Consider the following 12,184-nt stretch of genomic DNA (forward strand, 5'->3'; position numbering starts at 1 on the left):
CAAGCAAAATCCTGACTTTTCCTTGCTGAGGTTACTTTTCCTACAGTTCTAACAGTTAATTTCTGTACCCTGTTGTTAAAAAGCTCAGCATCAAGTCTTAGATGTGCTGAAATTTTCTTCAGCTAAATGTATATAAAACCAAAGTTGTTATATCCAGTTCTTGCCAGAACCTATCTGCCTCTGTTTCCAGCCCCATTAATCTCCCTGGCTACCAGCTTAGGATGAATCAAGTGGAACACAATCCTGCATTCTGCTGGACCTAGAATCATAGAATCATAGAAAGTTACGGCACAGAAGGAAGCCATTCGGTGCATCGTATCTGTGCCGGCCGAAAAAGAGCTATTCAGCTTAATCCCACTTTTCAGCACTTAGTCCGTAGCCCTGTAGGTTACAGCACTTCAAACGCTCATCCAAGTACTTTTTAAATGAGTTGAGGTTTTCTGCCTCTACCACCCTTTCAGGCAGTGTGTTCCAGACCCCCACCACCCTCTGGGTGACAAAAATTCTCCCCAGCTCCCTTCTAATCCTTCTACCAATTACTTTAAATCTATGCCGCCTGGTCACTGACCCCTCTGCTAAGGGGTATAGGTCCTCCCTATTCACTCTATCTAGTCCCGTCATAATTTTATATTCCTCAATTGAATCTCCCCTCAGCTTCCTTTGTTCCAAAGAAAACAACCCCAGCTTATCCAATCTTTTCTCATAGCTAAAATTCTCCAGCCCTGGCAACATTATCATAAATCTCCTCTGTACCCTCTCAAGTACAATCACATCTTTCCTGTAATGTGATCAGAACTGTATGCAGTACTCAAGCTGTGGCCTAACCAATGTTTTATACAGTTCTAATGTAAGGAATCTTACAACACCAGGTTATAGTCCAACAGTTGGACTATAACCTGGTGTTGTAAGATTCCTTACATTTGTACACCCCAGTCCATCACCGGTATCTCCACATCATTATACAGTTCTAGCATAACCTCCCTGCTCTTACATTCTATGCCTCAGCTAATAAAGGAAAGTATCCCGTATGCCTTTTTAGCCACCTTATCTATCTGTCCTGCTACCTTCAGGGATCTGTGGACATGCACTCCAAGGTCCCTCTGTTCCTCTACACCTCTCAGATTACTCCCATTTATTGTGTACTCCCTTGCCTTGTTTGCCCTCCCCAAATGCATTACCTCACACTTCTCTGAATTGAATTCCATTTGCCACTTTTCTGCCCACCTGACCAGTCCATTGATATCTTCCTGCAGTCTACAGCTTTCCTCCTCACTATCAAACACACGGCCAATTTTTGTATTATCTGCAAACTTCTTGATCAAGCCCCGCACATTCAAGTCCAAATCATTAATATATACCACAAAAAGCAAGGGATCTAGTACTGAGCCTTGCGGGACTCCACTGGAAACAGCCTTCCAGTCGCAAAAATACCTGTCAACCATTACCCTTTGCTTCCTGCCACTGAGCCAATTTTGGATCCAACTAGCCACTTTCCTTTGGATTGGGTTTTTACTATTTTTACCAGTCTGCCATATGGGACCTTGTCAAAAGCCTTGCTAAAATCCATGTACACTACATCAAACTTGTTACTCTCATCGACCCTCCTTGTTACCTGCTCAAAAAATTCAATCAAATTAGTCAGACACGACCTTCCCTTAACAAATTCATGCTGACTGTCCTTGATTAACTCGTGCCTTTCTAAATGACATAGGAACATAGGAACATTGGAACATAGGAACAGGAGTAGGCCATTCAGCCCCTCGTGCCTGCTCCGCCATTTGACAAGATCATGGCTGATCTGTGATCTAACTCCATATACCTGCCTTTGGACCATATCCCTTAATACCTTTGGTTGCCAAAAAGCTATCTATCTCAGATTTAAATTTAGCAATTGAGCTAGTATCAATTGCCGTTTTCCGAAGAGAGTTCCAAACTTCTACCACCCTTTGTGTGTAGAAATGTTTTCTCATCTCACTTCTGAAAGGTCTGCCTCTAATTTTTAGACTGTGCCCCCTACTCCTAGAATCGCCAAACTGCGGAAATTGTTTCTCCCTATCCACACTATCTGTCCCCCTTAATATCTTATAAACTTCGATCAGATCACCCCTTAACCTTCTAAACTCTAGAGAATACAACCCCAATTTGTGTAATCTCTCCTCGTAACTTAACCCTTGAAGATTTATGCTGTCCCTCAGAATCGATTCCAATAATTTGCCCACCACCGAGGTTAGACTGGCTGGCCTATAATTACTTGGTCTATCTCTTTCTCTCTTTTTAAACAACGGTACAACGTTAGCAGTCCTCCAATCCTCCGGCACCATGCCTGTAGCCAGGGAGGATTGGAAAATGACGGCCAGAGCCTCCGCTATTTCCTCCCTTGCTTCTCTTAGCAGCCTGGGATACATTTCATCCGGGTCTGGCGATTTATCTACTTTCAAAGATGCTAATCTCCTTAATACTTCCTCTTTCGCTAAGTTTATCCCATCCAATATTTCACACTCCTCCTCCTTAACTACAATCTCTGCATCGTCCCTCTCTTTTGTGAAGACTGACACAAAGTATTCATTAAGAACCATACCCACATCTTCTGCCTCCAAACATAGGTTATCTTTTTGGTCTCTAATAGGCCCTACCCTTTCCTTAGTTATCCTCTTGCTCTTTAAGTATTTATAAAACATTTTTGGATTTTCCTCAATTTTACTTGCCAGTACTTTTTCATGCCCTCTCTTTGCTTTCCTAATTGCCTTTTTAATTTCATTCCCGCACTTTCTATATTACTCTAGGCTTTCTGCAGTATTGAGCTCTTGGTGTCCGACATAAGCTTCCCTTTTTTGCCTTATCTTACCCTGTGTGTTCCTTGTCATTCAGGGGGCTCTAGATTTGGCAGTCCCACTCTTTTTCTTTGTGGGAACATGTTTACTCTGAACCCCTTGAATCTCCCCCTTGAATGCCTCCCAGTGCCCTGACACTGATTTACCTTTAAGTAGCTGTTTCCAGTCCACTTTTGCTAAATCATTTCTCAGCTTAGTAAAATTGGCCTTTCCCCAATTTAGAACTTTTACTCCTGTTCCATCTCTGTCCTTTTCTATAACTATGCAAAACCTAACTGGATTATGATCACTACCAACAAAATGCTCTCCCACTGATACTCCTTCCACCTTAAGCCAGTCATTTTAACCCACATCCAGTCAGTCACCAAAACTGCATTTTTCTACCCCTGGTACATCATCTGCTTATGCCCCTACCTTTCCTCCTCTGCTATTGAAAGATTGATTTCTCAAATGCTCCCCTTCCTTGCTTCCCTGCCTTTATCCTCCACAAACTTCAGTTAAAGCACTACTCTCTCATACAAAATCCTGCATACCCATCACCCCTGTTCATGCCGAGCTGCACTGGCTCTCTATCTTCACAGGATGAAGACTTCAAGGTCATTTTTCTCATTTTCAAATTGTTCTATAGTGTTGCTATCATTCTACTCCAGGTATATGTCACTGCCTTTTGCCCATCACCTTTCTAACTCAGCATTATTGATCAGCTATCAGAAGCCAGTCTTTCAGTCACTATTCCGCAGCTCTTTGGAACCATCTCCCAAAACCAATTTCAGAAAGGAACCTGGAATATTTTTTTTTAATTTGAGAAATTTAGGTGAAAAACCAGTAGAGCTGGATACCACCAGAAATGAAGAGGAAAGAAGGTTAGATGAGATAAGTTCATGAAGGCAGACTGAATGGTTAGGTGATACTAAGTTTGGGCTAAAAACCTATATACATTACAGAAGGAAGACTGAGGGGGGTAAAGAGTTTCAAGTTTTGAGGTTGTGGGAATGAATTAAGAATGGGGAAAGTCAAGTGAGTTATTTTCAACATTGAGAATGCAGGGAGGAGGCAAAGAGATGTAGGACAGCATATGTGGAGCTTAGGAATACATGAAAGTTGAAAGGCATAACGAACGTAGCAGTTATCAATAGAATAGAAAGAGGAGAAAGGTTGTTATATAGATAAACCTGAAGGCAAAAGGAAACATCACTTATCAAACAAGCTTTTTTTCTTGTAGCCTGACCAAGAGTTGAGAGGTTCTATTCAAATCCTGGTTGGGCTTGGGGTTTTCACAGAGTTCAGAGTTGGTCAAAAGAAGTGTCTGCCACAAAATAAGAAACAGAGCTTCTTGGAGGCCTTTAACATAGGAAGAGATGGAGCTGTTGAGATGCTTTTTACAAACATGGCAAAACTGAGAACCCAGATATGAAATGCAATGCAACTAGTTTGCAAGACAGGACAGAGAAGCAGCATTGAGACAAGAATGAGCAAGGCAGATTGAATGCTTTCAGAAATTGTGTTATCATTAGCTTCAAGCAGACTCCAGAACAGAAAACACCAAAATACCTACACACACACAAAACCTGCCCTCCCAGAACATTATTATCACTGAAATAATGTGGTGGCAACAAAGAAAAGTGATAAATGAAGCCTCCAGAGGGACCAAAATTAATGAGCTGGATGGGCAAGCAGTCTCAATTCCTAGCTGAACATGCAACTTTAGCAGGATAAAATTAATGCATGGAAATAACTGGACAAGAAAGATTAGCTTGAAGGAAATTGTCATGTCAAAGGGAATGCACATATCGTTTGCCACTTTCACAACACTTGTTTTCTACATGTTCTTTGGTAACTGTAATGCTGAAGCACTAATTCTACCTCATTAAGTCTCAGTCTAGACTGGGATCCACACCACAAAAATTTTAATAGGTGAAATTTTCTCAGCAATAATAAAAGATATGAATCTAAAATATTTCTGGATGACATTTTTTGTAATCTTTGAAACTGATTTCATAAGCAACCTTAAAACATTGTAACTGCTTTATGGGGATGAAGGGTGGTGGGGGAAGAAACAGGTTTTTTAAAACTTTAACATTTTGTTCCATTGACAACCCGTCCTCACATCTCGATCAGACAATAGGAATGGGCCTGTCCTGCAGATATTAATGCTGTTTCTTGGTCAATCCACCAGGAGGTGCACTGTGGGAAGTGTGGGCCTGTCTGGGCAAAAGTGACACCAACAATACTTGCCCTTAAACTTTGATCTCATTAGGAGTTCAACATTCTGATGACCTATGGAGCAATTTAACTTAACACTGTATTGACTAATTTGACAGGATGTGTGATTTGCGATTTGCAATATTTTGATTAGAAGCTACATAAAATATATCCAATGTAAAATATTTAACAACTTTTATAAACAAGTCTATATTGAACTTTAAATGCTATAAGCTTAACAAAAATAACTTCCATTTATATAGCACCCTTCGCATAGACAAACATCCCAAACTCTTCAGAGGCATAATCAAAAAAATGGACACTGAATCAAAGGAGGAGATATTAGGGAGGGTGACCAAAAGTTGGGTCAAAAAGCTGGGTTTTAAGGAGTGTCTTAGAGGACGGGGGAGGTGGAGAGGCAGAAGAGTTTAGGGAGGGAATTCTAGATAGTTGAAGTTCAAATATCTGGCCTAGGTAGTTGAAGGCACAGTCACCAATGATGGGGTGAAGGGAGGGGAGTTGCACAAGAGGCTAGAGTCAGATAAGTGGAGGGGGAGGGGGAGATTTTTGTAGAGCTAGAGATTACAGAGATAGGGAGGCATGAAGCTATGAATGGATTTCAACATGACGATGATGAGAATTTTAAAATTTAACAGCACTGGGAGACCATGAGCCACTGTAGGTCAGTGAGGATGGGTGAGCAGGATTTAGTGCAGAATAATATGGAGTCTGTAGCAAGGGTACAAGAGTTTGTGACAGGGCCAAAGATGATGATCTTCCCAATGTTCGATGGAAAAAAAATTGCGGCTCATCTAAGACTGGATGTCAGATAACACATCGTTCACCTGAGGAAGGAGGTAGCCTCCGAAAGCTTGTGAATTTAAAATAAATTTGCTGGACTATAACTTGGTGTTGTAAAATTGTTTACAACAGATAACACACAGGCAGTGGAGGGGCCAAGAAAGGTGGTGGAGGGGTAGAGCTGAGTGTCATCAGTGTACATCTGGAAGTTAAATCCATGTCTGCTGGTAGTATATATTCTCACTTTTCCTGCTGTATTAATAGTAAAGTCATGTTATAAAATGAATTTATATTCCTTTAGGTTTATCCTCAAAGCAATCGTCCAGGCAGATTATATTTTTCAAAGAGCAGCAGCATTAATAACTTTGCTTAGCATTCTTATATGCCTTCAAAAATTGTGGAATAAAAAGTAAATAGGCATGTGTTAATTTGAGAAAGGAAGTCCTTTGTCAGGATCCACTGCTTATCCATATATTATTGAGGTTAGTAAAAAATGAATGCTAGGACTACCACCTAGTGGTCAGTTAGCTTATTTCACCATTGGCACACACGACAAATGTAGCTTATGAAAAGGGTCACTTAACCTTTGGTTAAGATAACACCCTTTTTTAAATGTGCCCAATAAATCCACTATTTTGAACTTGAGTTTTTTTTTAACATACCAGCTACATATTTAAACAACACAGGCCATAAAGTGACGTGAGAGCAGGACCTGAGAGAGGCCATAAAGCGGGGCAAGAGCAGGACCCGAGAGAGGCCATAAAGTGGGATGAGAGCAGGACCTGAGAGAGGCCTTAAAGTGACGTGAGAGCAGGACCCGAGAGAGGGTATAAAGCGGAGCGAGAGCGGGATCCATGAGAGGCCATAAAGCGGAGCGAGAGCGGGACCCGAGAGAGGCCATAAAGCAGAGCGAGAGCGGGACCCGAGAGAGGGTATAAAGCGGGGAGATAGCAGGACCCGAGAGAGGCCATAAAGCAGAGCGAGAGCAGGACCCGAGAGAGGCCATAAAGCGGAGCGAGAGCGGGACCCGGGAGAGGCCATAAAGTGACATGAGAGCAGGACCTGAGAGAGGCCATAAAGCGGAGCGAGAGCGGGACCCGAGAGAGGCCATAAAGCAGAGCGAGAGCAGGACCCGAGCGAGGCCATAAAGCAGAGCGAGAGTGGGACCTGAGCGAGGCCATAAAGCAGAGCGAGAGTGGGACCCGAGAGAGGCCATAAAGCAGAGCGAGAGTGGGACCTGAGCGAGGCCATAAAGCGGGGCGAGAGTGGGACCCGAGAGAGGCCATAAAGCAGAGCGAGAGTGGGACCTGAGCGAGGCCATAAAGCAGAGCGAGAGTGGGACCCGAGAGAGGCCATAAAGCGGAGCGAGAGCGGGACCCGAGCGAGGCCATAAAGCAGAGCGAGAGCGGGACCTGAGAGAGGCCATAAAGCGGAAAGAGAGCAAGACCTGAGCGAGGCCATAAAGCGGAGCGAGAGCAGGACCTGAAGCGAGGCCATAAAGCGGAGCGAGAGCGGGATCCATGAGAGGCCATAAAGTGGGGAGATAGCAGGACTCGAGAGAGGCCATAAAGCGGGGCGAGAGTGGGACCCGAGAGAGGCCATAAAGCGGGGCGAGAGTGGGACCCGAGAGAGGCCATAAAGCGGGGCGAGAGTGGGACCCGAGAGAGGCCATAAAGCGGGGCGAGAGTGGGACCCGAGAGAGGCCATAAAGCGGGGCGAGAGCGGGACCCGAGAGAGGCCATAAAGTGACACGAGCGGTGAGTCTGACACAGGAAAAAAAATCAAAAAGTGACGTCACGACACAAGCAGGAGCGGCAGGAGTAAGTTACAGATAAGTATTTAATTTATTGGTTAGTGTTAAATTAGTGTAAGTATGTAGTTGATTGGTTAGTGGCTTTAGTAGTGGTTAGTGGTTTTTTTAGTGGTTAGACGTTTAGTATTAGCTAAACAGTTAAATAGCTTTAAAACTAACAAACAGTTTTAAATAACTGCTAGCTAACATGGCAGGACACCTGGGGCCTGTCGCATGCACAACCCGTGCTCTGTAGGAACTCCAGAACACTTCATGTGTCTTGGAAAACCACCTGTGCAGGAAGTGCCGCCAACTGCTCGAGCTCGAGTTCAGAGTTTCTGAGCTTGAGGGGCGGCTGGTGTCACCACAGTGCATACTGGGAGCTGAGAGTTTCAAGGATCGCATTTTTCAGGAGGTGGTCACCCCGCAGCTGCAGAGAGTTCAGGAAAAGAGGGAGTGGGTGACCACCTGGCAGACTAGGGGGAACAGGCAGGCAATGCAGGAATCCCCTGGGAGTGTGGCAATCACAAATTCAGTGTTGAATACCAGAGAAGGAGATGACACCTCGGGGGGAGTGCAGTCAGAAGCAAATCCACGGCACCACAGGAGACGACTGCACAGGGGGTCACAAGAAAGTGTAGAAGTGCAGTTGTTATAAGGGATTCGATTGTCAGGGGGATAGACTGGCATTTCTGCAATAGCAGATGTGAGTCCTCCCAGGTGCCAGGGTAAAGGATATCACTGAGAGGGTGCAGAACATTTTGAGGGGGGGGTGGGGAAAGAGAGGAGAACAGCCAGAAGTCATGGTCTATGTGGGAACCAATGATAGAAGAAAAGGTTCGAGGTCCTGCAGTCAGAGTTTCAGCAGCTAGGGAGGAATTACTCCCAGTGCCATGCGCTAGTGAGTATAGGAATAGTAGAATAAGACAGGGTAATGTATGGCTGGAGAAATGGTGCAGGAGGAAGGCCTTCAGATTCCTCGGGAATTGGGACCAGTTCTGGGATGGGAGGGACCTTTACAAGCTGGACGGATTGCACCTCAACAGAACTGGGACCAATATCCTCACGGGAAGGTTAACTAGTGCTGTGGGGGGAGGGTTTCAACTAATTTGATAAGGGGATGGGCACCAGAATGAAACATTAGAAAAGAGAAACAAGGTGCACAGAGGACAGGGAGAGGCAAGTAGCACTAAATAGTTCAGAAATAGGAGGTATCAAACAAAGGGCAAATTCAAGGCGGTCTCAGATGAGTTTGGAATGCATGAGTGTAAATGCACGTAGCGTGGTAAATATGATGGTGATCTGGAGGCACAAGTCACCGCATTGGACTATGATATAGTGGCAATAACAGAGACCTGGCTCAAAGAAGGAGGATTGGGTACTAAATATTCCTGGCTATGTCATTTGCCTGAGGAAGGAGAAAATCTCCGAAAGCTTGTGAATTTAAAATAAAATTGCTGGACTATAACTTGGTGTTGTAAAATTGTTTACAATTATTCAGGGAAGATAGGGAAGAAAAGAAAGGGTGGGCTGGGGTGGTGGCAGTATTGATCAAAGAAACTATTATAGCACTGGAAAGGGATGATGTTGTTGAGGGGTCAAAGACAGAATCCATTTGGTTAGAATTAAGGAATAATAGAGGAGCTATTATGCTACTGGGTGTATACTGTAGGCCACCAAATAGTGGGAAGGAGATAGAGGAGCAAATTTGCAGGCATATTACAGAAAGATGCAAAAACTATAGAGTAGTGATAATGGGGGACTTCAATTGGGACGCCCATGTCCCATGAATGAATAATTTTTTTTTTATCCCAATATAGACTGGGATAGTAAGTGTAAAAGGACAAAGTGAGGGGGGGGGGGGGAGCGGGAGGGGGGAAGATTCCTGAAAACTTTCTTGATCAGTGTGTTTCCAGCCCAAAGAGGAAGGAAGCAGTGCTGGATCTAGTTCTGGGGAATGAAGCGGGGCAAGTGGAGGAGCATTTGGGGTACAGTGATCATAATATTAGGTTTAGAATATTTATAGAAAAGGACGAGGAACAATCAAGCGTAAAGGAGTTAAAAAGGGATCTTGCCCTGGTGAATTGGAGTCAAAAATTGGTATGCAAAACAGTAGCTGAACAATGGCCTTCAAGGAGGAGACGGTTTGGATACAGAGCAGACACATTCTTACCAGGGAGAAAGGAAGGATATCCAAAGCTAGAGTTCCCTGTATGACTCATGATATAGAGCTTAAAATGAAACAAAAAAAAGGCTTAGCACAAATGTAAGGTTCATAATAGGGTAGAGAACCAAGCTGAAGACAGAAAGGACAGAGGAGATCTAAAAAAGGGAATAAGAGGGGCAAAGAGAGTATGAGAATAGTTTAGCGGCTAACATAAAAGGAAACCCAGAAGTCTTTTATAAACATGTAAATGGTAAAAAGGCAGTCAAAGGAAGGGTAAGGCCGATTAGGGACAAAAAAAGGGAGATCTTCTTGTGGAGGCAGAGGATATGGCTGAGGTACTAAATGAATATTTGCATCTGTCTTCAATAGAGAAGAGGATACTGCAAATGCAACAGTAAAGGAGATAGTTGTGATATTGGAGAGGATAAAAATAGATAGAGGTGGTACTTTGGCAATACTCAAAGTAGAAAAGTCACCCGGTCCAGATGGGATGCATACCAGGTTACTGGGGGAAATTGCAGAGGCTCTTGCCACAATCTTCTAATCCTCCTTAGATATGAGGGCGGTGCAAGAGGACTGGAGGATCGCAAATGTTACACACTCCTGTTCAAGGGGAGGGGGATGAACCTGCCAATACAGGCCAGACAGCCTAAGGGTGGTGGGGAAACTTTGACAATAATCTGGAACAAAATTGGCACTTGGAAAAGTATGGGCAAATAAATGAAAGTCAGCATGGATATGTTAAAGGGAAATCATGTTTGATTAACTTGATTTGAGTTCTTTGATGAAGTAACAGAGGGTTGATGAGGGTAATACAGTTGGTGTGTATATGGACTTTCAAACAGCATTTGATAAAGTACCACATAATAGACTTGTAAGCAAAATTAAAGCCCATGGGATTAAAGGGACAGTGGCAGCATAGATACAAAATTGAGTAAGGAAAAGAAAGCAGAGAGTAGTGGCAAACAGTCGTTTTTCAGATTGGAGGGAAGTACACAGTGGTGTCCCCCAGGTATATAGATTAATGACCTGGACTTGGGTATACTTGCAAAGCTTGCAGAATACACAAAACTCAGAAATGTAGTAAACAATGTGGAGGATAGGAAGTCTTCAGGAGGACAGACAGATTGGTGAAATGGGCAGACACATGGCAGATGAAATTTAACGCAGAGAAGTGTGAAGTGATACATTTTGGTAGGAAGAATGAGGAGAGGCAATATAAACGAAATAGTACAATTTTAAAAGGGGGTACAGGAATAGAGCGCTGGGGGTGTATGTACACAAATCTTTGAAGATGGCAGGACCAGTTGAGGAGGCTGTTAAAAAAGCATATGGAATCCTCGGCTTTATTAATAGAGGCATAGAGTACAAAAGCAAGGAAGTTATGCTAAACCTTTATAAAACACTGGTTAGACCTCAGCTGGAGTGGTGTGTTCAATTCTGGGCACCACACTTTAGGAAGAATATCAAGGCCTTAGCAAGGGTGCAGATTTACTAGAATGGTACCAGAGATGGTCAGTTGTGTGGAGAGGCTCAAGAAGCTGGGGTCATTCTCCTTAGAGCAGAGAAGGTTTAAGGGGAGATTTGAGAGAGGTGTTCAAAATCATGAAGGGTTTTGATAGAGTAAATAAGGAGAAACCGTTTCCAGTGACACAAGGGTCAGTAATCAGGGGACACAGATTTAAGGTGATTGGCAAAAGAACCAGAGGCAACATGAGGAAATTTATTTTTTTTTGGCGAGAGTTATAATGATCTGGAGTGCACTGCCTGAAAGGGTGGTGAAAGCAGATTCAATAACTTTCAAAAGGGAATTGGATAAATACTCAAAAGGAAAAATTCATAGGGCTATGGGGAAAGAGCAGGGGAATAGGACTAATTGGATAGCTCTTTCAAAGAGCTGGCACAGGCACGATGGGCCGAATGGCCTCCTTCAGTACTGTAACATACTTTGAATACATTCCTTTGTGTGCTCAACAGTAGCCAAGAATAGCTCTAGTTTTGAAGTAAAATCACAAAATAATTATAGATAAGGAAGGCCATTAGCCCATCCTAATTTATCCATCTGAAAAGAACCTAAAATCATCCCATTTCAGCATCCTTAATTCCTTAAACTATTCCAGGGTTTTTGGCTCCACTGCTCTCTCTGGAAGTCCATTCCATGCATTGATCGCTGTGTGAAGAATTTCCAGATAGTGCTAAATTTACCTTTTACTACTTTGAACCAGTGTCCCTTGGTCTGCTTTTGCAGTTTAAATTAATATTCTGGATTTACCTTAGCCATTCTCTTAAATATGAAATGCCTCCAAGATTACCTCTTGGAGGCACCTTTCTAGATTGAATTGCTCAAGCTTCTCCAATTCTCAGCCTTTTGACACTGGTGGGGAGCTTCAT

This window comes from Heptranchias perlo, chromosome 14 (genome assembly GCF_035084215.1).
Source record: "Heptranchias perlo isolate sHepPer1 chromosome 14, sHepPer1.hap1, whole genome shotgun sequence".
NCBI lineage: Eukaryota > Metazoa > Chordata > Chondrichthyes > Hexanchiformes > Hexanchidae > Heptranchias > Heptranchias perlo.